General features: G+C 59.8%; 3 non-coding genes across 3 annotated transcripts in view; all 3 read right to left on the bottom strand.

The window, feature by feature from the left end:
- The window catches only part of LOC145655357 (28S ribosomal RNA), a 4,149-nt gene extending 3,728 nt beyond the window's left edge, over window positions 1-421 (bottom strand). Inside the window, exon 1 of the ribosomal RNA XR_014121497.1 lies at window positions 1-421. This exon is cut by the window's left edge and continues 3,728 nt beyond it. This is a non-coding gene — a ribosomal RNA (28S ribosomal RNA).
- A 615-nt stretch (window positions 422-1,036) lies between these two features.
- LOC145655355 (5.8S ribosomal RNA) lies at window positions 1,037-1,190 on the bottom strand. Its single transcript, XR_014121495.1, has one exon. It is a non-coding gene; the product is annotated as a 5.8S ribosomal RNA (ribosomal RNA).
- Window positions 1,191-2,072: 882 nt separating this feature from the next.
- On the bottom strand, window positions 2,073-3,911 carry LOC145655356 (18S ribosomal RNA). Its single transcript, XR_014121496.1, has one exon. It is a non-coding gene; the product is annotated as an 18S ribosomal RNA (ribosomal RNA).
- Between the last annotated feature and the right edge of the window lie 2,751 nt (window positions 3,912-6,662).

The raw sequence follows: 6,662 nt of genomic DNA, 5'->3' as shown, positions 1-6,662 counted from the left end.
TTTCACGCCCTGTTGAACTCTCTCTTCAAAGTTCTTTTCAACTTTCCCTTACGGTACTTGTTCGCTATCGGTCTCGTGCCGGTATTTAGCCTTAGATGGAGTTTACCACCCACTTTGGGCTGCATTCCCAAGCAACCCGACTCCGAGAAGACCGCTACCCTGGCGGGGCTGGGGCCATTTACCGGCCTCACACCGTCCACGGGCTGAGCCTCCATCAGAAGGACTCAGGCCCCCGGCCCGCGCCAGGAAGAAAACAGACTTCCATACGCCACAATTCCCCTCGCCCGCACCCGGACGGGGGATTCAGCGCTGGGCTCTTCCCTCTTCGCTCGCCGCTACTGAGGGAATCCTTGTTAGTTTCTTTTCCTCCGCTTAGTAATATGCTTAAATTCAGCGGGTTGTCTCGTCTGATCTGAGGTCGCTCCCGAGTTCGCTCTGGAGGGTTGCCCAGAAGCGTGAACACCGCCGGGTTAGGGGACGAGTCCCTTTTCACCCGGGCTAACGAGGACACAGGTCGGGACGTCACGGACGTGCCACGGACAGGTCGGCCCGTAAGGAAAACGCCAGAGGCAGAGCCACCCGAACCCCGACCCCCCCACCCCCCCACCGGGGGAGGGGGGGGGGGAACGCATGTAACAACAACCTCCCTCCGCTCGCGCACGTAACGGAACAGAACAGACACCTTTCCGTGATCCGCCTGCGCAGGGGGTGAGAAAAGAAGCGAAAACGTGGGCAGCCAAAGCGGAGAGAACCCACCGGCAGCCACGCTCGCTTCTTTCTCGGGCGCAGGGGACCACGTTCCTGGCCAGGCCAGGAGCGGAGCCGAAACGAACCGAAACGAACCGAAGCGGGGGAGGAGAAGCTTGTGCACGGAGAACGGGCACTCAACCGCAGCGAACCCGCCGACCGGATCTCACCGAGACAGCGACCGGGAACCGTCTGCTTTTAGGAAGACGGAGGCCAGGGGGCACCCCCCCACCTACGAACCTCCAACCGCGGTCCCGCCTGAGAAGGCAGGTCCGACAGATAGGAATAGCGACCCTCAGACAGGCGTAGCCCCGGGATGGACCCGGGGCCGCAATGTGCGTTCGAAATGTCGATGATCAATGTGTCCTGCAATTCACATTAGTTCTCGCAGCTGGCTGCGTTCTTCATCGACGCACGAGCCAAGTGATCCACCGCTAAGAGTTGTACTCTTTTATTTCAGGCTCAGTTTAGGTCTTTCACCACGACTACAAAGACAGGTTTAAAAGGTTTCACCAACCGGTCAGGCGCCCCCGTCTGCGAGTGTTGAAACGGGCGCGGGGTTGCGCTTTGCCCACACGCCCCACGTGGCAGACGAGTCAGTCTTTGAACCGCGGCCCTCCGCGCCCGCCCCGTCCGACCCCTCGAAAGGGGTGGAACTCACGTAGCGTGGGCCAAGCCCTAGGTACCTGCCGGGGGTCCCCCTGAGACTCCTTTCTGAGAGAGAGAAGCAGGGGAACCGGCTGCGCCACCCACCACCACCACGCCCCAGGACGCCGGTGGGCGGACGAACACAGGAAGGGCCATGGCCTGCCCCACGAGGAGCAGCGCTCGCAACCCCCCCCGGAAAGTCCGCTCGTCAGCGAGCAAGGGGACGGGGATGAATGACAAGGACAACAAAATAGGAAAACCCCTCGCGGTGGACGGAGGCAGCGGCCGTGCGAGCGAGAGGGAGGGCGCGGGACGGACCCGTACGACCCGCTCGACTCGCAGGCGCTTCTCCTGCCGGCAAGGTGAGGGGAAACCGGCCTTCGCCCGACGAGCGGGGACGCCGAGTTTTTTGAACGACGCGTCTCTCGCGCTGGAACCCAGAGAATACCGGGGCCTGCGGGGGGGGGGTGCTGAAGGACGACGCGGAGGAAGAGGCGGAGGACGAGGAAGGGGTGGGAGGGACTAGGCTCCTCCTTTATGCCTTCTGTCCAGCCTGACCTGCAAGCGACCACGTGTAACAGCAACCCCGAAGACCCTTTCGACCCTGGGCCCCGACGCGGGGGGACGGCGAAGTCGAGGGGGTCGGGAGAGGAGGCACGCCGGACAGCGTTACCCGTTAATGATCCTTTCGCAGGTTCACCTACGAAAACCTTGTTACGACTTTTACTTCCTCTAGATAGTCAAGTTTGATCGACTTCTCGGCGCTCCGCCAAGGCCCGCGAGGAGCCCCGGCGGGGCCGATCCGAGGACCTCACTAAACCATCCGATCGGTAGTAGCGACGGGCGGTGTGTACAAAGGGCAGGGACTTAATCAACGCGAGCTTATGACCCGCGCTTACTGGGAATTCCTCGTTCATGGGGAATAATTGCAATCCCCAGTCCCCATCACGAATGGGGTTCAGCGGATTACCCGCACCTCTCGGTGTAGGGTAGGCACACGCTGATCCAACCATTGTGGCGCGCGTGCAGCCCCGGACATCTAAGGGCATCACAGACCTGTTATTGCTCCATCTCGCGTGGCTGAACGCCACTTGTCCCTCTAAGAAGTTTGACGCCGACCGCGGAGGGCCGCGTAACTATTTAGCATGCCGGAGTCTCGTTCGTTATCGGAATTAACCAGACAAATCGCTCCACCAACTAAGAACGGCCATGCACCACCACCCACAGAATCGAGAAAGAGCTATCAATCTGTCAATCCTTTCCGTGTCCGGGCCGGGTGAGGTTTCCCGTGTTGAGTCAAATTAAGCCGCAGGCTCCACTCCTGGTGGTGCCCTTCCGTCAATTCCTTTAAGTTTCAGCTTTGCAACCATACTCCCCCCGGAACCCACAGACTCGTGGTTTCCCTCACGCTGCCCGGCGGGTCATGGGAATAACGCCGCCGGATCGCGGGTCGGCATAGTTTACGGTCGGAACTACGACGGTATCTGATCGTCTTCGAACCTCCGACTTTCGTTCTTGATTAATGAAAACATTCTTGGCAAATGCTTTCGCTTTCGTCCGTCTTGCGCCGGTCCAAGAATTTCACCTCTAGCGGCGCAATACGAATGCCCCCGGCCGTCCCTCTTAATCATGGCCCTGGTTCAGGAAACCCACAAAATAGAACCGGAGTCCTATTCCATTATTCCTAGCTCAGGTATTCAGGCGAGAAGCGGGCCCGCTTTGAACACTCTAATTTTTTCAAAGTAAACGCTCCGAGCCCCGTCCGGACACCCAGCCAAGGGCATCCGGGGGGCACCGGGAGACAGGGTCTGAGACAGGCGGTGGCACGCCTCGCGGCGGACCGCCAGCCCACTCCCGACATCCAACTACGAGCTTTTTAACTGCAGCAACTTTAATATACGCTATTGGAGCTGGAATTACCGCGGCTGCTGGCACCAGACTTGCCCTCCAATGGGTCCTCACCCATGGGTTTAGGATACGCTCATTCCGATTACAGGGCCTCGAAAGAGACCTGTATCGTTATTTTTCGTCACTACCTCCCCGTGTCGGGAATGGGTAATTTGCGCGCCTGCTGCCTTCCTTGGATGTGGTAGCCGTTTCTCAGGCTCCCTCTCCGGAATCGAACCCTGATTCCCCGTTACCCGTGGTCACCATGGTAGCCGACTATGGTACCATCGAAAGTTGATAGGGCAGACATTCGAATGAGACGTCGCCGCCGCGGAGGGCGCGCGATCGGCCCGAGGTTATCTAGAGTCACCAAAGCGGCCGGGGGGCCCGAGCCCCCCGGATGGGTTTTGGGTCTGATAAATGCACGCATCCCCCGAAGGGTCAGCGCTCGTTTGCATGTATTAGCTCTAGAATTACCACAGTTATCCGAGTAACGTGTGGAGCGATCAAAGGAACCATAACTGATTTAATGAGCCATTCGCAGTTTCACTGTACCGGCCGTGTGCACTTAGACCTGCATGGCTTAATCTTTGAGACAAGCATATGTTACTGGCAGGATCAACCAGGTAGTTTGCACCGTGGTCTGGGATGAACCACGAGTGACATCCGCCTCCCCTTCCGGGGGCTAGGAAGCAGCGGGTTGTAAGTGCGTGCGCCGTCAGGTCCAGACGCCATACAGGGCTACCCAGGACAGCTTCCGCGGCCAGTGTAAACGTGCACCGCCCTCTGGCCTTCGGACGCCGACCTCTCACCTTGATGCAAAGCTGTCCCATCCGGTCATGCCCGCACCGTACCCCGTCCACCTCCTCCGGAGGTGCGGACGGCCGACTCCAGGTGCTTTCGGCGTTCCCTCCCTTCACGCCGTTTTGATTTTCGTGGGCCGCTGGTGGGGGGACAAGGGAAAGACCTCGTCGAATTCCCTCCCCCCTAGCCTCGCTCAACCTACGTTTCGTGATGTAACCAAGAAGAGTGATTCGTGGGCCCAGGTAGGTTTGAAGAGGAGGCCAACAAAGCAGGGCACTCCCTTCCTCCCAAACCACAGACACCAGTATAGGACAACTGAGTAGACAGACTGGCCGTCTGAGTCTCCCCCAGAGAGTTCTGGGATGGGTTACAAATAACCCCCACCCCCCATCAGAGGCTTGACCCGCTAGAACCAGGGAGGATCTGTCAAAACCGCTCTCCACATCAGAAGTTCTGGATCAGCCGGGGCTGGTCGGCAGACGTCCACCTAAGGCCGTGGCCTAACCCCGTGTGGGGGGATAGCGCTCGCACCCGTACACGTGGACACCCGCTCGTCAAATGGCTGGCTCCTCACTTACCGTAGGGGGAATGGTTTGCCTACCCCTGGCGGGTCTGGTACTCCACTCTACCAAACAAGGAAGCAACACACCAATAGACCCCTGCAACACCGGGCAGCTTTGGGCAGTGTCACTACACTCCTCCTTGTTCTTCACGTTCCTTCCGTGGTGATTTTTTTTTTTTTTTCGTGGCCATTGCCGTGCATGGCTTCCCCATCGCTTTGCATGCTCTCCATTGCCTCGTGCTGCTTCACCATTGGTCTCACCTGGAGACCGAAGCCGCTCTCCCAGTAACCCGATGGTACCTGGCCAGAAAACCCCGTGCCCGATTTCATCTAGGACAAGGGCCAAACCACAGACCGTGCCCGTCCAGGGTCAACCCCTGGTCGGACAGGCCTGGTGGGTCGATACCATGGATGTGGCAGGCCGACGAGAATCCACTGGTACATTTACAAACACGCCCACCCTGGTGGCATGGCTGTACGACCCATCGTCGAAGCACGCTGCGGCGGACTGAGCCATTGGATCCAGTTGCCTGGGCGTACACTCAGCCCAACAGACGCACTCGGGTCGGGGAGAGCAAAGCAGACTGTGTGCCTGGATGTGCCCACTTCCATAGGGGAATCGGCATGATGGTTCACTTAACCCGAGGAGGGCTCCCCTCGCGGGATAAGCACCCCCCTCGGGGGATGGGGGGGGGGGGGCATCCAGAGCACACCACTTTCCGGTAGGGGACAGGCGTTTGATCATGTGTCCGAGGGAGAGCTCCCCTTGCCGGCCGAACACCCCTCGGACTCCCCTTGGGCTTCCAGAGAACGCCACTGGATGAATTTAGTGCTTGGACCCCATTGATTCTCTTTGCTCTCCCATATACCCGACGGGACCTATTTGCAAAACCCCGTGCCAACCAGACCTCCAGGAAGGGGGCTGGCGGCTAACCATGCCCAGCAGGGTGCACCCTGGTCGGACACTTTGGGAGGGTCGAGAGCCTGGAAGTGCCACCCGGGGGAGTAATTCTGATTTCCGTTTTAATGCACTCAGGGACAGCCCGAGGACCTCTGTAGTGCACCTGAGGCGGACTGAGCCGTCGGGTCCAGGGGTCTGGAGTTCGGAACCTCCAGGGTTCACCTGGCTGTTCTCTTAGCCCGGCAGGGTGCACCCTGGTCGGACACTTCGGGAGGGTCGAGAGCCTGGATGTGCCACCCCGACGAGTAATGAGTTTTCCCTTCGTATCTCTTCCGGACCAGGTCCGATTCGCACGAAACTCGCTGGGCATGGCCAGGAGCGCCCCCTGCTGCCCACGCCACCGTCCCCGCGCTTCTACTCCCGAGGGCCGAGGAGACAGCGAAGCGTGGGTCGGGTCGCCTGCTTCCAGGGTCTCCCTGGTACTCTCCAGTCTCCCGAGTCCATCGGGTCCGACCTCGTATTTTTAGCCCAGACGGGGAATGAGAAAGGGGCCCCCGACCGCCCGAGGGCGGGCGCTCGCTTCTCAGCCTAGGAACGTCCGATTCCCACGAAACTTTTACGCCAGACGTTCCTGGCAGCGAGCGCGTTCAAAGGTGACCCGCGCTGCTTCTCTCCTCCCAAGGGCCGAAGAGATATTCGTCTTCAAACCCGACCGGCCCTGTGTTTGCCGCCCCGGCGGTTTTAAAAAATCATAGCGTAAAAACGGTGGGTGCGCTTCGCCTGCCGCTTGGACAGCGTTAAACGGCAGCCCCGGCTCTTTCCAAAGGGCCCTCAACCGACTTTCTGCTCCCAAGGAGCCCAGAGATATGAAACCGATAAATCAAAACCCCGTGCCAACCAGACCTCCAGGAAGGGGGCTGGCGGCTAACCATGCCCGGCAGGGTGCACCCTGGTCGGACGCTTTGGGAGGGTCGAGAGCCTGGATGTGCCACCCCGACGAGTAATGAGTTTTCCCTTCGTATCTCTTCCGGACCAGGTCCGATTCGCACGAAACTCGCTGGGCATGGCCAGGAGCGCCCCCTGCTGCCCAGGCCTGGCTCTGGGCCTGGGCAC

This window comes from Electrophorus electricus, unplaced genomic scaffold (assembly GCF_041902795.1).
Source record: "Electrophorus electricus isolate QZ-2024a unplaced genomic scaffold, ASM4190279v1 Scaffold232, whole genome shotgun sequence".
Classification (NCBI taxonomy): domain Eukaryota; kingdom Metazoa; phylum Chordata; class Actinopteri; order Gymnotiformes; family Gymnotidae; genus Electrophorus; species Electrophorus electricus.
Note: the sequence above shows the minus strand (reverse complement) of the source record. Positions and strands in the feature narration are given on the sequence as shown.